This window comes from Pteropus medius, unplaced genomic scaffold (assembly GCF_902729225.1).
Source record: "Pteropus medius unplaced genomic scaffold, Ma_sr-lr_union100, whole genome shotgun sequence".
In the NCBI taxonomy this organism is placed as follows: domain Eukaryota; kingdom Metazoa; phylum Chordata; class Mammalia; order Chiroptera; family Pteropodidae; genus Pteropus; species Pteropus medius.
The window spans coordinates 11,134,353-11,153,411 of record NW_024344378.1 but is presented as its reverse complement, the minus strand read 5'-3'; the positions used below and the strand labels follow the sequence as shown (position 1 = coordinate 11,153,411).

Genomic DNA, 19,059 nt, shown 5'->3' with positions numbered 1-19,059 from the left:
AAAAAGAGGCCTGTTGTGGGCCCTGGAACACTAACACCTACCCTTCCCCTACCCCACCCCACCCTGAACCACCTCTCAGTTTTCCAAGGACAGAAAGAAGGTGGCAGATATGAGTGAGATTCTTAGATCTGGCTCCTCTGATGCTACTGACATGCTCTGGAACCCCATGCAGGAACCCTCTGTGCATCCAAATCCTCATCCAGGCTGTGTGGGGGGCTCCTGCCCCAGCCTACCTCACAGAACAGGTTACATAAACACAAAAGCCTGTAATTTCAAAATGCAAGCGGTGGGCTGGACCACTAGGAAGAGTGTGCTGGGCTGCTTTGAGGTTTGACCTATTTATTTTTTGCCAGGAGCTTTTTTGGAAACTCTTTATTAAGGTTTTTCCTTCCTTCTTCCTTTCTTCTCTCTGATGTTGACGTCAGCACAAAAGCCAGCGTGGGCAGGATATGGGCATTCACAAACAGTGCGGAGCAACGAGTCTGTTCCTGGCCCTTCTTCTCTCTAGTTTCCGGTCTCTGCAAGAGTGCCATTGAATCTCAAGGACAAAGGACGAGGCTCTTCATCCTCTGTCCCCTGGAGGTCTCACTTTCTGGTTCTTCTGTTTAGCAACCCAGGACTGGGGTCCCAAGCAGAGGCCTCAGGTCCCAAGTTTGTCCTGGGCCACCTAGGCCTAAGGTGCACTTCCCCTCCCCCCACCTATTCCTCCAAAAGTAAAAGGAAATTAAAAAAAAGAAGAAGAACTTTGAGTCTGCAAAGTGTGGCCCCCACAGAATATTCAGGAGCCAGAATAGACTTAGCCGTGGGATGAAATTCTGGCCATCGGCTTCACATCCCCTAACATGTTCCTTTCCTGGCTGGCAGATGTCTCAGAATTTTCCATCAGAACTAAAAACGAACAAGGAAAACTTGAGCCTAGCCAGAAGAATCCCATTAGGCCTTGTCAGTCATTTACGTCTCAGTGTGAGTGAGATACTCAGGGGCTTTCCTGAGGGTAGAGTGTGAGAAAAAGATTCTAGAGCCCTCCAGAGGCTTGCCGTGTAAGCTGAGAACTTCTAAGCGGGAATGAGGCACAGGTGACAAACCCCACCCACTCCTGGCTGCCTCCGGTTGGGATTGGCCTGCCCAAAGCCTACCCAAGTCCTCCAGGATGCTGGCCCGTTCCCCGGTCCCCTGCCAAGCCCTGCTGCTCAGGTTGGTACCCGGGGTCGGATCCCTCGACCCCACTTGTCCACCCACTTCCTCTTCTCCCTTCTCTCTCTACAGACCTCTCCATGCCCTTTTCATTTTCTCTTTCACTTTTTATTTTATTCTCTCATTTTTTTTTCTTTCTCCTTCTCAGCTTTTGTCTTCCACTTTCTCTCGTCTTTTACCTTATTTTCTTTTGCCCTGTCTGTCACATGCTCTTTTACTTTCTCTCACACTCTTCTACTTCATTTTTATGTTCTCTCACTTACATTTTTGCTACCGTCCTCAGCCTGTCCTTCCAGACATGGTGTCTCTCTTCACCTCCCCAAGTATTTTTTTGGATATTCTTCGATAGAAAAGAAGATCTTATTCATGTAAATGCACCACATCGGATGAGCATGCACGCTCTTCTTGGTCTTTCTCTTTTCTTGCTCCCTTTTCCCACTTTCATTACTTCTGTCTGTGCCTGCCCTCTCTCCTCCTTCCTTCTCTCTCCTCCCTCCTTCTCTCTCCTCCCTCCTTCTCTCTCCTCCCTCTATCACCTTCTCTTCCCCGATCTTCTCTTTCAGCTGTGTGAACATCTCAATTGCGCCACGTCGGCAGATGCAGAACTGCTGATCTGACATTTTATACTAGGTGTGTCTGCTTTAACTATTCCACTTAAAAATGAAACCCATCTGCCCCAAACTGAAAACAGCCTCTCCCCCACCAGGGACAATAAATATTGATGACTTGAGGCATGATTGGCTTTATGATGTTTGATGACAACTGGTATCAGTTACAGAACTTACATCATTTAATAAAAAAAAGAAAGAAAGAAAGAAAGAAAGAAATGAAAAGCCCTAGCAGGGATGTTGCACGTCAACAGACATTATTAAATGTCAAAAGAATTACATTTTCTTCAAGGGCCTGAAATCTAAGCAATGTGAGGGTGCCGGGGAGGGGTCGGATGGGGGAAGTTGGGACAGCTTTTATGTGGAGTTAAGAATATTGTTTCTTTTTGTGTCCACCCTAATTTGTGCCAGTTGAGTTTTCCTAGAGCCTTAACCGTAGCCACAAAGCCTTTCTGAAGAAGCCCTCTTCCTTTTCATTATTTGAAAAGCTGAGACCATTTGCCATCTCTCTCCGTCCCCCATAGGAGACCTCTCAGAGAACCGGCAGGAGAAGACCGGACATGCCGAAGGACACGAGGGCTGGGAGCCGAAGGTGAGGTGAGAACACTCGTGCCTCTCTTTATTTTTATTGTCAGTATAAAATCAAGACTGTCTGGCTCTGAAATTGAAAGCAAATAAACCAAGATCTGGCATATGAGCCTACTGTGCTTCTATTTATACCCTGATAAGTTAAATGTGAATATTAAAGCAGTGGCTGCCAACATGCCTATTTGGGGGACGTTCAGTCATTAAAAAAAAAAAAAATAGAAGGGTAGAAACATTTACTGCTATTTTAAATGCATTTATATGCTTTACGGAGCTGGATTTTGACTACTTCCGGAGACTCACTTGGGTATATTTAGAAGGATCATAAATTCCTGTGGTCTTGAGGGTGGTTTGGTGAATTAAGTCCCTAAAGGCTTTTTTTTTTTTTTTTTCTCATTGAAAAGGTTAACATGACTTCTTCAAGTTACTAACTGACCTCCCTTCCACCCCCATGAGCTTATGCAGTGAGGGATCAAACTCAGTTTTAAGCCCTACAGTTATTGCGATCTTCTAAAGAAGGTTCTGGAAAAAGAGAATAGAACTGCATTAGAAATACAGGGATATGCTACTCGACCCTACATTTACAAAACAGGGTCATTATCGATATCTATCTGGCAGGGTCATTGTGGGGGTCCCCAAAATATTGTTAGAAATGGAAGAGGGCTGAGAGGTGTCTACGCTGTAGAAGCGATGTGTCCCTGGGTCACTGGGAGATCGCTGGACTTTGAGCACTTAACGGTTGGGGACTTTGGGCAAATCGTGTATCCTTTTAGAGCCTCAGTTTTATCACCTGTGAAATAAAAATGCTAATACCAACCTCTTAGGCCTTTACTGGGTACTAAACGCAAAGTGTCTGAAAGTGTTTCAGAAACAATGAAGAGCTGCATTCTTTCATTCAGAAATACTTTGGAACACTGACGGTGTGTAAGGCAAGCTTCTAGGAGCTGGGAGTGGAGATAGAAGTTATCAGAGTTCTGACGAGCAGGGGGAAACTGTAGCCATCCCCCAGGCTATGGAGTAATTTCAGCAAAGCTGGAGGACTGGGGGCGGAAGAATTTCCAAAGGGAGATGTGAAAGAACGACTGGGTCTCAACTGCCTAAGATATGGCGGTTGGGGAGGTGGGCACTGGGGAGTTGGGAGGTTGCCCTTCCTTGGTTGACAAGTTGTCCAAGGCTGAAAGAAGCACAGGAATATGGTACTGAAGGTAAAGAATGACAGTGAATTTGGATAAAGGAAGGTGTGGAGGCTGGAAGGATGAGTGCAAGACCTGGCATGAGGTGAGCAAAATGCAAGGTTTGTTTGGATTTTTGTTACAGATATTGCCATTGTGTTCACATTTACAAGATTTTCCTTGTTTTCTCTTTGCGTGGTTAAGGTTGGAATGAAACTGGAATGCTTGGCAGGGCCACGTCCAGGTTCAGACAGGCCCTCCCTGATCCAGCCCATTACCTAAATGATCTGAGTCACCTAAGTTGGAGAAATGGAGTGGGGGCGGGAGGAGGGCGGGGAATTGGCTGGATTCTCTCAGAAATGACTTTCCTGTGAATTGTCCAGTAATTCTTTCTCTTAGCCAAACCAGAAAAACCACTGAACCTGAGGTATTGGCATGGGTGATGAATTCTTTAAAGGAGAATGGCTATAAAATGAGAATTGTTCCCTTAAGAGTTCACTTAGTCCTTGGTATGTGTGTGTGTGTGTGTGTGTGTGTGTGTGTGTGTGTGTGTGTTTGTTTGTGTGCGCACACACGCGTGCACGCATGCACAGGGAAGGCGGTCCAGGAAGGCTCTCACTTTTTCCAAATGAACTTCCCCAAACTAATTAAGAGCAAGTGCAAACCGATGGGGAGGGTGTATTTCATAATTGAAACGGGCTCTCTACCACTGACCACCATCAAATTTTTAAAATATCACTGTCTCCTCCTCTCCTCCTTTTGGAAGTTGTCCCTTTAAGGGAGGTAGGCAAGCTGGCACGGTTTACCTCCAAGGAATTTAAGAAAATCAACATGTTTTCCTTTCCTGGTTGCATCTGTGGTTGAATCGCTCAAAATATTTCACTTCTTAAAGTAACCTCGGTTTGTTACGGTGGATTTTCTTTGTTTTGTTTTTTATCCTTCTTGGGTTTGTTTGTTTGTTTGTTTGTTTGTTTAGCTTTCTTAAGGTAGAGAAGACCAGCTCCAGGAAAAGAAAAACAAAAAACCTGACGACTTCTAGTTGTCAGAATCGGAATGCATATCAGTTATGCTGGGAGACAATGAAAACATCAAAAAGCACATACAAGCCATAAAAAATTCAGGTCCTCTGAAGCAATGTGGGACACGCTTGGTTGTGCTCCTCATTTGCATGTTGGTACCCACAATGCTCTGCAGGCTCCCAGATCTTTCCGAGCAGCCCCAGTGTCTAAGCTCTAGGGAACGAAGTGAAAGGTTTGGGAGCGCTTGTGGGTGAGGGAGGTACTTTGGAAAAGCGATGCGGTGTTGGGGAGAGAGCCGCTCCACGGCGGCGGTGATTAGCAGGCGGCCCTTTAGGGCTTAATCACAAGCTTGGGAGCTCTACCTTGCCTTCGTTTTTGTTTTTGGTTTGTTTTGTTTCCTGCTTTCCTCTTCTTCCCGTTCCCCATGCTGCACTGGGAAGGGGGAGAGGGACGCCAACCTTTAGAAGTCCTGGCTGGCTAAGTCGCTGCAGCACTGGCCTGAAATTTGGGATTGATGAGCAGTGTGTTTTCCAATGCTAGTCCTCACCCCAAGACACGTTGGCTTTTTCTATGTTTGGGGTCCCATGGACAGTCCTTACTTAGTCGATGCGAATGACTTAGAGGTGCCACCGTATCCCACTGCTGGAGACAGGGGTTTCCTCTCAACCCTGCCAATGGAGCAGCTTCCGACTTTACTCTTCGCGCCCACACACCATGCTTTTTCCCTCCAAACTTGGCTCCCCAAAGAGTCCAACAGAGCTGTTGTCGGAACATTCCAAATTCCAGGGATGGCTTGGGAATACAGGCCTCAAACTAAGAGTAGGAGGAGGAGAGACATAAATTTGGCCCCTGACTAGGCCCCCTTGGCCTCCTGGGTGGTCTTGGGTGTGTCACTTACTATGTCTCCTTTCCTTCTCAAGCCTGTCCTGTCCTGGGAGCTATAAAGGATCTGTGACTGTTATTCCACCTGTGATTTTAACATGGCCAACCATTCTGGGACATGACAAAATACATAAAAAATAAAAATAAAGTTTAATCTTTGAGGCTTCTACCTGGAAGCTTTTTGTCTGGGTTCATACTTTGATTTTTGAGCTTCACGGTTCTCAAAGCTGCAAAGGAGTTCTTAGGCTAGATTAATTTAGTGTTAGGAAGATCTGGGCAGAAGAGTGAATGTGGATACATGTGGGCTCTCAGCCCACCCCCTGAAACCCCAAGCTTCAGAGGTAAGATAAAAGTCATCCCCTACCCAAAGTTCAGAAGCGGGCTGCCCTGCAAACTGGATCCAGCCGACAGATTTGTTAGCTCTAAGCCTGTACACAGTCGTTGTACAATGTGTTGAATCAGTTGCCAACATTTGAAATTCAGAAGCTTTTACAGCATCTTTTAAAACATCTGAAGATCTGGCTGCACTAGACCTACGTTTCTTCATAGCTATTACCAGCCAGGGTTACACAGTCAGTGCCCCCTGGTGGGCGGGAGGCTCTCTGCTCCAGCAGGGCCTGCCACCTCTGGTCCACCACAGTCCCCTGAGCAATTTTGGTCTCAGGCTACCCACTCCACTTATGGACGTCCCTGTCTGGCTTTTGCAGGCTTTTGCATGCTTGGCCTCGGCCAGACTTACAGCCTCTGAGTCCCGGAGTTTTTCTGCTTTGGTATCAGCAGCATTGGCAGATGATCCAGCCCTCGGGTTGGGCCGGTTTTCCTAGCGGGAATAGAGGGGAGGCAGCACTGAGGGCCTTGACTCATAAGCATTCCCAATTCTTTCACCTCAATCCCCAAACGTGCTCTGCATTAGCAAATGTGTTTTCCACCTGCTGTAGCCCGAGGAAGAATCCGCTCTGGCCTCCCATCTCCTCCTGGCATGAGTATTTCCATTCACTTTGGATGCCTAGAGCAGACCGGGGTGAGGGGTGGGGTGGCAAGGGTTGGATTTTTAAGAATTCTTTCTCCCGATTTGTTGTGTCTAATTTGGGCTGCATATGGGTTTTGGTGTCAACGACTAACCACTGTTTGGTCTGCATAGCCATCTCTGTTGAACTTGGATGGCGGCAAAAGCCCAGTTTCCCCAAATAAAGTCTAACTACATTTACACATTTATTCCCACGAGTATCTTTATGTTTCTGCCTGTCTCACCATACCTCAGACACATCCATGAGTGGGAGCGGCCTGGGAATTAAGTGGGCAGGTAACTTGAACCTCTACTGTAAACTTCATAATAGAAAAAAATCAGCAAGTCGACCCCAGTCAGATGGTGGGAGGTAAAGATGCTCAGAGCAAAGGATGCAAGAACGAGAGCTTGGACTGCCATTTCGTTGTTTCCTTATGACCTAAAGGACAAATAATATCACCAGAGAGAAGAATGAGAAGTAAAGTAGAAAGTTGAGAGAAATAAGTGAAAAGGTCACTTTTAAAAATTATTCCTCCTTTCTCCCCCAAAATCTAACTGGGATTCTTTATCAAAAATATGTTTAACGTTCACCAAGTTATGAGACAGGTATAACAACAGGTGATGCCAGGTTTTAACAATACTGATGATGACAGTTACCATTTCCTAAGAGCTTGCTATGTTCTAGTCAGACTATCAGGCGCTACTGTGCATTGACTCCTTTAATCTTTATAACAGCTCTGTAAGGCGGATACGTTATTTCCATTTTACAGGTAAGAAAACTGACACTTAGCCTGGTTAATTAATTTGTTCGAAGTCCCAGAGGTGGAAAGGAATGGAGCTGATATTCCAATCGCACCACTCTCCTCCACGATCTGGGCCTGGGCAGGAAGACTTGATGCCCCCCACGCCAGCTGGTGAGAGTAAGGATCCAACACGTGGCCTGCCTTGCCCATGACTGGCTTGGAAACTGGCGCATTGGAGTGTTTGAGAAGACTGGAGAAGGACAAATGGTGTATTTAGCCCGTTAATTCCACTGCTAAAAATGACCCCCAGAGATGTACCACGGGAGGCCCACTGGCTCCTCTCTGATGAAACCCCTAATCTTTAGAGATTATCTACCTCTATGCCAGTTGATCGAATGGGTCACTGACTGGCAGATTTGATGATTTCTTCTCCTTGAATACTTGTGGCCAGGCCTGTGGATATGAAATGTGCTCGTTGTCTGAGGGTGCTGGGACCTGGCTGATCTGACAAGGCCATCCCTGGAGCAAGGCCAGGGTGGAGAGGCAGAGTCAGAACTGAGGGGACACCCCATCTTCCTCTGTATCATGTCTGAAGAGGGTGAGAATGGAATGGGGGACTGAGTCCCAAAACACAAGGGTGGAGAAGATACAGTCATTATCAGTGAACCCTGAGTCAGAACTGGGCAACTTTTTATACGGTGACAGTCAGATGTGGGCAGTGACTTAAAGAAGCTGGGCTGTGCTGAAGGCTCAACTTTTATACACCCCTGCCATAGATGCGGAGCACCTATGGGAGAGGCATCGCGCTAGAAACTGTGAGAGAAATCAAAATGAACAAGGCAGGTTCTCTGCCTTTTAGCAGCTTCCTCTATTGCAAGACAGCTCTAACAGAGACTCAAAGTTCAGTGGGGGAGAGCAGCTCATTCTAATGGGGGAGTCAAGGAGCATGCTCCCAGGGTCAGTCACCAGGCATACTCATCTTTTCATCCCCCTATGTGGACCACATATTTGGGCCTCCAGTGGGCATTAAGTAAAAGTCCATTGATGAGCGACTGCCTCAGTCGATGATTGAAGTTTTCTTGGGGCTCTTGGAAAGATTTGTGGGAGAAATAGAAATTTAATGTACGTTGTACCCGTTAAAGTTAGACTTGCTCTGGAAACACATGTCTGAATTAACAGTTGTAATCAATAATTAAAGATTTATTTTTATGGCATGTAACATAAAGTCTAGAGGCTGAGAATCCCTTGGCAAGATGGCAGCTTCATGGTCATCAGCAACCCAGGTTCCTTCGATCTTTCTGCTCATCTCTCTTAAGCTTATGCATTCCATTTCCAAGGTTGCCTCATGATAACGAGATGGCTGCTGCAACTTCATTTATCACATTCATGTTCCAGGCAGAAGAAGAAGAAAGAGGAGAAGAACAGCTTTTCAAGAAGCCTCAACTGACTTTTCATTGGCCACTTATAATTACAAAGGAGACCAGGAAATATGTTCTTTTATCTGGGCACATCGTCGGTCTGAGTAAAATCTTGTTTCTGTTAGTAAGGAAGAAGGGAAGAACAAGTAGTGAGCAAACAACTGCAGACTTTACCTTGCAAGATTCAGCCTTCTCTATGGAGAAAGAGAAGGTAAGGAATTCACCAAGGTAACTCTCGTCTCATTCATGTGCTGCGAGGTGCACAGCTTTTAGGTATTTTTTTACTGTGGCCTGATGATGTGGCAAATACAATGTATGGATGCCTGGGGCACATAATTACTTCCTTCACTATTCAAACTGTACTGCCAAGAGCTTGGTTAATTGCACTGACTTTTCCTTCATTATTTTTAGCTGTTTAAAGTGCTTTTAAGAATGCTCAGCCTCTATTTCTTAATGAAGCTTCTGGTGAAAAATGGAATCTGACAGGTATGTGGACAGAACTGCCCTGCAGTGCCTGGTAGAGCTGGACTTGTGAGCTGGGCAGGTAGATGAACAGATAGGCAGATAACGTCTCCAGTAAACACCCAGTATTACTCAACAGCAAACTCACTGCCTCTCGCTAACTCATACAAGCTCTTATAGGACATTTAATGACTCTGCTAAACAGAACACTAGAGTTTCTCACTTTTTTTAAGGCTACAAAAATTCAAGCTACTGTGTAAGACAAGTGCCAAATTTCCACTCATGTGTTTGTTCAGCTTTCTTTGATTTTCCCCCAAACCCAAACCAAATAGACACTCTTGGTTTTCCCAAGATGGCAACCCAACAGCCAACCATGTGTTCTCAGATAAGGAGGGCTCCCTTGACACAGATTGCTTAATGGGGCTGGGATATTTTCCAGTTTTTTTTTTTTGTTTTTTTTTTCTTCTTCTTTTTTTTTAGCCCAGGAACAGGGAAGCTGGAATGAGGTTTCTGAAGAGGAGAGGCAGAAATGTGAAATGGAAGCTCTTGGAGTCCTTCTGCCCAGTTAAAGATGGCTGAAGGGATAGACCACTTCCGGGTAGAACCATCAGCTTCTACCAGGCGTGGAGGATGTTGAGATTATTCAAAACCCTACATCTCACCAATGTTACAATATCTGGATAAAGACTCACTGAAAGGACAGAATAAATTTTTCATATCATTCATACTTGCAATTATTTACAAGTATCTTTCCTTTAGCTTCACTGTAAATTTCACACAAACAAGGAGTATGTCTTTCTTCCTCTTTCTTCTAGCTCCTTGTGGGGAACATAAGTAGTGCTCAATAAGTACTAGGTCAATGTCTGTAGAGATAACACTACCTAATTTCCTTCTGGAACAACGTCTGACTTGGCTTTTCCTGTCTCCTTTGTTGCCAGGCTTTTGACATATTTTCTCCTGGGCATTTTCTTTGTTTATTTGTTAGTGGTTGAGATTATATTGTAAATATACACAATTGTTTACAATGTAATATGTGATATAATTTAATATAATGTGGTACACAATTGGGTATAATGCTTTGTCAAGTAGCATTATAGCATAAGCATGTTCCTGTGTGTTGTATAGACTAAACTGCTGTAATAAACAGACCCCAAAACACAGAACCTTAACTACAATAGAATTTATTTATTTCTCTAATGACAGTCTGAAGACAGATTGGACAGCTCTGCTCCACAAGATCATCCAGGGAACAGACTGGAGGAGCAGTTCTCTCTTTCTTCTTTAACACATCGTCTCTAGATCCTGGTCCCTGGTGGCTCCTCCAGTTTTCATCATTTCCAAGCCAGGGAGAAGAAGGAAAGAGAGAATGGAGGACAAGCAGCTTCCAGAATGTGTACACTACATTTGGTCTCCAAATATGCGTGGTAACTTGGGGTTTTCTCTTCAAGATGTAGAACCATCGTTCTGACATTCCTTAGGAGCTACAGACCACTGTGGAGTGGCCAGTTACCCACCATGTTCAAGTGTGAGCCAAGGCCAGATGGGCAGAAACTTGGACCAAATGAGAACTCTGGACAGGAGAGCAGCTCAGTCATAAACAATAGCTACAGGTAAATCAAGCAAAAGCTGGGTGGAAAAACATTGGTAAGGACAGAATGGCAGACAAGGCAAATGTAGGTGTGTCGTCAGAGATCAGAGCAGAGATAAGCTCCCTGGGGGTATTGCTCAGCCAAGGGTGGCTGTTGTCTTTGGCTTGGGGCTACCTGGCTCTTCTTTAGTTTTTCCCCAATCAGTGTAGCCCCAAGCTGATCTGGATATTAAAATGCTACCTTTGTCCATGTTGGATGTTCCTCTATCTTAAAAACTCTGGGCAGGCTGGGAGCTTAGTTGTCAGGATCTGGGAAAGGAGAAGAGGGTGGGTGGTATTATCACCACGCTGGGACTCCATAATCTCCTGTGAGCCTCTGTGTGATGGTCAGCTGGAGACATTTTATTGGGAGCAAATGAACATGTTTCTTGGCTGACGGGTGTAGTAGGAACAGATCAATGTGACAGAGCAGGAGGCAGTACAGTGTAAGGTGGGGGAGAAGCACAGAATAGTTATCTCTGGGGACAAAGACATCCCTGACACTGTCATTTTTAACCTAAATGATCTTAGGTGACACACTAGCCTTTCTGTACTCATGTTTCCCCATCTATAAAGTGGAACCAATGACCCATTTCAGGGATCAGCACACTTTTTCTGTAAAGTGCCACATAATAAATGTTTTAGATTTTGCAGGTTTTTGTCATAACTACTCAACCCTGCTGTTGTAGAGTAAAAGCAGCCATAGATGATATGGAAAGGAATGGCAGAAGCCATGTTCCAATAAAACTATTTATAGAAACAGGTGGCTGACCGTTTCATAGGAGAGTTGTGATAATGAAATGAGATAATACTACAGGCCTGCCATACTGAGAGGTACTGTCATGAGCATCGGAGACAGCCAGAGAGGAGCTGGTGGGAGTCATTCGCCACTCCTTAGGCTGTAAGATCTGGCTCCTCATCTGTTAATGAGATACTGAAAGGGTCCCCTTCCCCCAATTTTTCTTCCTGGGAGCCGAAGTGCCAAAAGGAAGAATCTTGGCATTTTCTAAACGGATCTAATGGCACATGTTTCTTCTACATTAGTCACTCTTTGTAATTATTTTTGAAGACAAATATTTTCTAAGATGTACATAGGGAAACATGGCTGCAGCCATGAGAAGAATTTATGAGAATTTTCTAGCTCCTCTTCTTTTCCATGCTGTATGTTTGTCAAAGGACATTTCTCCTTGTCATTGTTGTCAGTTTGGTCCTCCGAGGGAAGCACTTGGAGAGGAATTCTCTAGACTCTGAGACCCCTGAGTGAGGGGCCTGATGTTGGAGGTAGCTCAGACCAATGGTCAGAAACAGAAATAGAAACAGATTTCTGCAAGATTTTTCATCATGGAACCTCTAAAAGGAACTGTCAGAGCAGAGATTCTGAATCTAGTTTAGGGCAGTACCTAAAAATGTCATTAAATAATAATTTTTAAGAATAACTTACATAAAAGGTCCCCAGGTGATTTGCTGCTCAGCCGAGTATCTGCTCAGCTCTTGGCCTGCCTCCCAGCTGAGCTTAACTGGCCTGCGCTGTGTCACTATTCCAAAACCCCTCTTCCCCAAGCCCCACACCCCACAGCTACCTGATTTGTCTCCTCTTTTCTTTGTCCACTTGCTATGTTAGCCAGAAGGCAGAGGGCTTCGAAGGAGCGTTAATACCTGCAGCGATGGCTCTATACTCCAAGAAGGAAATGGTTTCAAACCCTCTGGGCCAGCTGGGAATGCTGGAATGTGTGTGCTCTGCCCATGGACTCCAGAGAGCTTCAGGCCAGTAGGGTTTCACTGTTTCCAAGCCAACACCGAAGGCTCATCCACTGGTGGGTGGGGAAGTCATTGATTTTTCTTGAGATAACTCAAGTGTATCTGTTCAGTGTCTTTCAGAACCAAAGCCTCATCTGATTTTATTTATGTTTTGTTCTGTCTTTTGTTTGTTTGTTCTGAGAAGAAAAAGCTTGACTAACTAAAGCAGCATCTCAGTGTTTTATTGTTCAGTGGCTTCTGGGGTCAAGCTGGTCACATCTCCCTATTGAATACGTTAATTCTTCAACAGATATTTAATGAGGACCCATTGTGTGTCATGGTGAGCTTTGGGGAGCTTTGGGAGAAGCACGAGCCCTGGCAGTTTCTGAGATGGCTGTCCTGGATTCCACAGTTGCCTACAAGCTCTATATTAAGAAACCAATCCCAGACAAAAGTATTTTAAGGGAACTTGGACCCAGTGTTCAGTAAAGCAGTAAATTTGTTATCTTGAGACTGTACTTCCTGTGCCCAAGTCTTGCCTTCTTCCCAATAAGCAAATCTTTTTCCCTCCCATTTATTGAGTGCCTGCCACAGAACACAGTGCCAAGTGCTTTATACAGGCTGTCTGATTTGTTCTTTCCAGAACCACAGCAGCTAAAAATGATGATGCCCATATAACAGATGAGGAAACTGAGGCTCAAGAAAGATTATTTTCTTGGGTTTGTCTGAAGCAGGTTGTTTGACACCAAAGCTAGTGCTCCCAAGCCCTGTCCTAAGTGAACTTCTGTCTTGTGCTGTAGCCTCTGCGACTGGGTTTAAACATGCTCCCAGATCAGATCTCATCTGCTCCTCTATGCCTTCAACCCTAGCCTTTAAAAGTCAAGTCTCATTTCACCATCATGAATTTCATGGGAAAATGTGACATCCATAACCAAAAGAACCAGCTGTGTGACTGGAAAACCACTCCTGTTTTCTCTGAGTTGTCTGTTTCTGGAGCATCACTAAATTCCTCTAAATCAGTAGTTCTCAAAATATGGTGCCTGCACTAGTAGCATCAGCATCACTTAGGACTCAGAAATGCAAATTCTCAGGCCCTACTTTGAATCAGAACTTCTCAGGATAGGCTCAGGATTCGTGTTTGAACAAGCTCTCCAAGCGACGCTGATGCACACTGAAGTTTAAGAGCCATTCGCCTAGACTATTGGTGCCAATATGCATCGGTGCTATAATGTGGACTTACTGAAGACTGTGGGCTGTACGACGTGCCTTGACAAAAACAGAAAGGGCAGTGAAGAGGTGGGCCACTTCTGTGTTCAGAAATCTGGAAACATCGTAAGTGCCATCGTTCTCTTGGAAATTCTTGAAGATACACGATATCAGCATATTTAGGACCGGCAGTAGTCCTACAGTAGAAAGCCTTGTTTAACTTGACTTAGCCAGCCCTTCCTAAACTCGTTCTTAATTTTAATCATGGACTTTTTCTTTTGCAAAATACCTGTTGGTATCCCAAGGAACTAGCAGTGAATAACACACTTTGGGGAGGGTGAGGATCAACCACCATGATCCTTAAGTGTATAATGGATTTTGAACATGTTCATCAGAATGGAATATCCAAAAGCCCTATTGCAAATTCAGGAACTCTAAGAAAACTTTGTCTTGAAAATCATTTTTGGATTTACACAGACTCTATTGCACAGCTCCAAGACACACTTCTATGGGAGTGGAGCCCCCTGCAGTTGTGCAACGCTGCAGCCTGGACCCGTAGCCAAATACCGAACTAATGAAGGGCTTAAGAACTTAAATGTTTCCATCTATCGGAAATTATTTAAAATCAAGAGGTTCTGGAGAGTCTAAGGAGAAGATTCCAAGAAATTTAACTTTTTAAAACTGCGTGGAAAATATTTCAGGATGAACTTTGCCAACTGTAACTATTCCAATAAATGAAATTACTTTGAATAAAGTCATATTTCTGCTCCCTTCAAGCCTAGCTCATTTTACATTTTCAAAGCATTTCACAAGAGCACTTTGTATTCAGGTAACATCTTTCATCCCAAGTCTCAAGAATCTACTAGACGAATGATTGGCAAGAAAATTCCCCAATGTGGAGGTCCCCTTCCTCTAGTGGGATGGTAAGTTTCTAACAGGAGCAGGAAATTTGCTGATGCCAAAGTCACCGGCCAACTATTGAAGAAAGCATCAAAGCTAATCAGTATAGAGAGGAACCAGCCTAGATAACATGACTATGGGTTCATGTTTCCATGAGTTAATTTAAGAAAAATAAAAAAGATAGATATTTCTTGCTCTCTTTGTGGTGCCCTAAGAACTTCACATTTAATCAGGAATTGCTTGCTACTTTCAGGTCCTAGTCATTCCTGAGAAATGTCCCAAATTAGTTTACATTAGATGTTGGTTCCAGATTCAGCAGGGAACCAGAAATGCTAGACACACATAAAAGTTGGGCATAGGGAGAAGGTGAGAAGGGCCAGCTTTGAGTTCCCTTCTGCTTGGCGGGTGATTTTTTTTCCTCTTATTTCCAAATAAAGTTTATTGCTTTCTCCCTTAAAACGGGAATGCATTTTTCTTATAGAAAATTTGATGAAAATAGAAATGTAAGAAGCAAAGAAACTCCTGTTGCCCAAAGAGAATCACTACTAACAATTCGCTGTGCTTCCCTCCAGTCTTTTTTCTAGACATGTTAAAAAAGAGAAGGTCATTCTGTATGTGCAATCTCGATTCCAGGGTATTATAGTGCAACCTGGACACGCATCAGCGTTAATGTCTCAGAGCAACCTTCAACCAATGGGGATGGGAATTCTAGAGTCCTTCCTGCTCCTCCGGGTGACAACTGAAAGGTGTATTCTACACAATCAGTCAGGTGGTCCTCACAGGATTGAATCCCAGGCCCCCACAGTGTTCACCTCATCCGTGTGCCCATCATCTTTCCTCTCATCCCTGTTTCCCACATTCCCCACTCCCTCACCATGCTTCTTGGGATCACCTCCCACAGAAACTGCTTGCTTTCACCAAATCCTTGTCTCAGGCTCTGCTTCTGGGAGACTCCAAACTAAGCCATTAACGTTGCATAGAGTCTCAAGTGAAATTACTGAGTCAAACCAGATGACTTCTTTAAAGATTCAAGATACAGATTGATGGGCGAGTCATTTCCATGTAGGGGTTTTCAGAGCTCTTTTACCAACCTTCGATTTTACTCTAAGAATTTAGACCACAATCTGGACATTTAAGAAAAAGAAGAAAAGAAGCCAAAGCACTCACCTGCTGGGCCAGCACGGTAGGATCGTTAAGCAGGTTCATTTGAGTTTGTTCTTTTGCTGTTCACTTTTCTCTGCTGTTTGCCTTGCTTCATTTTCTTCTCTGTTCCTGGACAGAGGCCAGTAGTTATAGAATTTTCTCTTTTGTCTCTACATATGGAAATGGAGGGGTAAATGAGGGCAGCAGAGGAAAAAACTTGGGAGAAAGAACAACCAAGACACTGCTTTGGAATATTTCAGCTTTGGTTCTCTGTAACAACCAGAGTTTGGTATTTTCAGGGGGAAATGAAAGGAAGCAGACTGTGCTATCAGCAGGTTTTTGTCGTTATTAAACCCCCGCGATCTATAAGGACTGTGCACAGTTGCGTTCCCAAATAAAGCCGCACATTTGGGGATTGTTGTAGTGACCCAGGGAGCAATGTTTCTCCGGGGCGATAGGGAAATGAAGTTTCCTACCAGCTTTAGTGCTGAGGCCACAGCCCCACACGGAACAAGAACTGAGGCTGTTTTCTGAAAACGAGAAACAAATCACTTTCTTTTGCCCAAGATTGACTGGATATTCTAAGAAAGTGTGATCAACTTTAACTAGACAGACATTGAAGACAAATTTGAGGAGTTTTAGCATTCACCTTTCCTGTCTAGGTGGGATATCGTTTTCTGTCCAGTTTTTGCATATTATATAGGGTGTAGTTGTTTTTTTTTTTACAGAATAAAGAGAAAGATGCCTTGTTCAATATCAGTTTAAAGGCAGTTATGAAATTAGACATGTCCTCCCTCCAACCAGAGAATGTTGGATGCCTCCCAATTGTCCTAGGTCCATACAGCATTTTTTTTTTTCCCCAAAACTCCCCAAACAAGCTCTGCTTCCTTCTGGAGAATTCTAGCTTACTCATCAATCCATTGTTGGGGTAAGAGAATCACATGGCGCTCACAAACTTGATGCCCGGTTGCTTGTGGAAACGCCTCTAGCAGAGTTCCAGCTTGGCTGGTATGGGGGTACCTGGTGTTGTGGTGAAGTCTCCAGGGTGGCAGAGACTGCTTTATGCTTACTAGACCGGATTTCCTTTTCCTTCTGGACACACAGCTAGACAACACATCCCAGCCACCCTGGCTGTTAAGTGGAGCCACGTGATTGGCCGAGTGATGTGTACATCATTTCTAAGCCTGGATCCTAACTCCAGTGCCTGTCTCCACACTCTGTCTTTCTGCCATTCTTGCAACTGGATGTGCAGGACTCCAAGGCTTCAGAGGATGGGAAAATGCAAGACCACAGAAGCCTAGTCCCTGAATCATGGCTCAGGAGAACTGCTGATGGGATATCAACATAGGACATCACATGAGTGAGAAGTCATCTTCCCTTATGTTAAGCCATCAACATTTTGGAGCTGTTTGTCATGGCAGTTAACCTACCTTACTAATACATCCTGCAAACATCGCCTGCCTCCTGGCCTGTGTGTTGGTTCACCTGGATGGCAGAGTCAATTATGCCGCTTGTTCGGCCAAACTCCACCAAGGTTACTCACAGGAAGGAGCATTCAATCACAAAACAGTTATGCGTGAGTAAAAAGCATGTGGTCAGCGCCTATTCTACCTACCATGGGAGCGCAGAAGCAGAAGTGTCCAGCTCAGCTGAGATGGGAGGATGACAGGCAATGTGACATGAAAAGAGCAGAGATGGACTACTGACAGATGTGCAACCCACAGAGCAGCAAACCGAATTTTGCCGGCCTCTGCCTAGCATGGTACTTGAGGAAGTATCAGGCTGGCATCCAAGAGCGACTCAGAAGCTGTTCAAATCTATATTGCAGTTAGTCCCTTAGGTACCACATCACAATGCAAAGCAAAACTTCTTAACATTCTTTTTTCCCCATCTCTCCGTGATATAGTTCAAACACGCACAGCGGCTGCTTCCCAAGTCTATCTCTTCACCTATGCTGAGCTCATTTCCTTAAAATCTCTCTCTAAACCCATCCCTAGCTGTCTCTCTCATGTTCCCCGACTCCCTCTCTCTTTTCAGAGCTACTCTTTTGTTTCCGTAAGCAACTCCACTTCCCCCTCTGTAAATCGAGCCAGATTTTCTGCCATTCTCGGCCTCAGCATTTCCTCTTACAGCTCATAGGCTCAATTGATGGGTTGATCATAGATGCAGAAAGGTCCATAAATGAAAACAGAGTTCTCAGGGGCAGCTTTGGGGGAGTGGCTGTGAATATTCATGAATAATAATAATTATTATTATTATTACAAACAGATTGTCAGCTCCACTGCTTATGAGTTAGGTGACCTTGAGTAAATTCTTTAACATCCCATAGCCTCGATTTCCTCCCCTGTAAAATGGGGTTTATAGCACCTCACAGGATTCTTGTAGGGAGTGAATGAGACGCAGTATGTGAAAGTGGTTAGCGCACAGCTGGCGATAAGTAAGCAATGTTGCTGTTGCTTTTCCTGCCCTTTCTCAACGTGCCACTCCTTTGCTCTATGTGAGGAGAATCAGAGGTGCAAATCCAACCCAAAAGCACAGAGGAGGGTAAACTGAGGCCCCAGAAATCCGCAGCTCCTGGCCTTGATGCCAGCTGCTCTGGATCTCACTCTTGAGTTTCCTGGCCAACTTTCAAGTGACCTTGAAGGAAGAACTGCTTTCCCTGTGCCTCCAGCTGAGTGTCCCCACCACAGGGGGAAACATGCCCACCCCTGGTCCCCCAGGGTGGGTTGTGAAGGTTAATGAATTGGTATTTGTGAAGTGCTTTGAGATCTGTGGATGAAAGGCCCTATGAAGTCAAAAGCGTCGGGATGATTATTAAATTGCCTTGCCTGAGGTCAGACAGCGCAGGACTAGGGAGCTGGGAAGGGAAGACACGTTCCCTTTCTTCCATTCCCCTGCTAGAACAGCGAAGACCGCAACCTGTTCTTGTTAAGATGGGCCTGTCCCTCTGTGGGTGGATGTCCTCAGGCCTTCGCATCCTGTCTCCTTTATTCCCAGCACCCTGGTTAGGACCAGACTTCGGCTCCTTGTCAGCCCTGCTCATAGAATGCCGAGCAGCTCCCTGCTCACGGGGAGAGCACTGGCTTACAGGGTTTTTCAAAGCTCAGGGTGGCTGTAGTGTGAGGGACAGAGAATCACACTTGACCTCAAAACCCTTCTTGTGAAAGAACGGATAGTCTCTCCTCATGCCAGCTGAACACCAAAACTCCGGAAGGACTCTGCCCTGGCTAAATCCGAGGGCTGTATTTCAAACCACCAGCAATTTCCTATATGCCATTTTCTTCTCTCCTTTCTTCTTCTTTTTCATTCAACCGGCCTAACAGTTGCAATATTTGTCTCACAAACATCTCCTCCATA

The 19,059-nt window shown here is 44.8% G+C and overlaps 2 long non-coding RNA genes across 8 annotated transcripts in view; one reads left to right on the top strand and one right to left on the bottom strand.

Annotated features, from left to right (window-relative positions):
* LOC120609081 (uncharacterized) overlaps positions 1-14,663 on the top strand; it is a 32,835-nt gene extending 18,172 nt beyond the window's left edge. The window contains exons 1-6 of one of the 6 annotated variants that reach the window (XR_005654658.1): positions 1,457-1,824; positions 2,327-2,399; positions 7,237-7,476; positions 8,605-8,838; positions 10,538-10,699; positions 12,338-14,663. This is a non-coding gene — a long non-coding RNA (uncharacterized LOC120609081). Of the gene's footprint in view, positions 1-1,456; positions 1,825-2,326; positions 2,400-3,134; positions 3,666-7,236; positions 7,477-8,604; positions 8,839-10,537; positions 10,700-12,337 lie in introns of those variants that run through there. The other 5 variants (XR_005654657.1, XR_005654659.1, XR_005654654.1 and 2 more) reach the window with 5 other exon arrangements.
* Positions 8,624-16,763, bottom strand: LOC120609082 (uncharacterized). Of its 2 annotated transcripts, none has more exons than XR_005654660.1 (3): positions 16,655-16,763; positions 15,727-15,872; positions 8,624-8,745 (listed from the first exon to the last, which is right to left on the bottom strand). It is a non-coding gene; the product is annotated as an uncharacterized LOC120609082 (long non-coding RNA). The 2 variants fall into 2 exon arrangements; XR_005654661.1 differs by lacking the exon at positions 8,624-8,745 and adding an exon at positions 13,764-13,856.
* Positions 16,764-19,059: the final 2,296 nt, after the last annotated feature.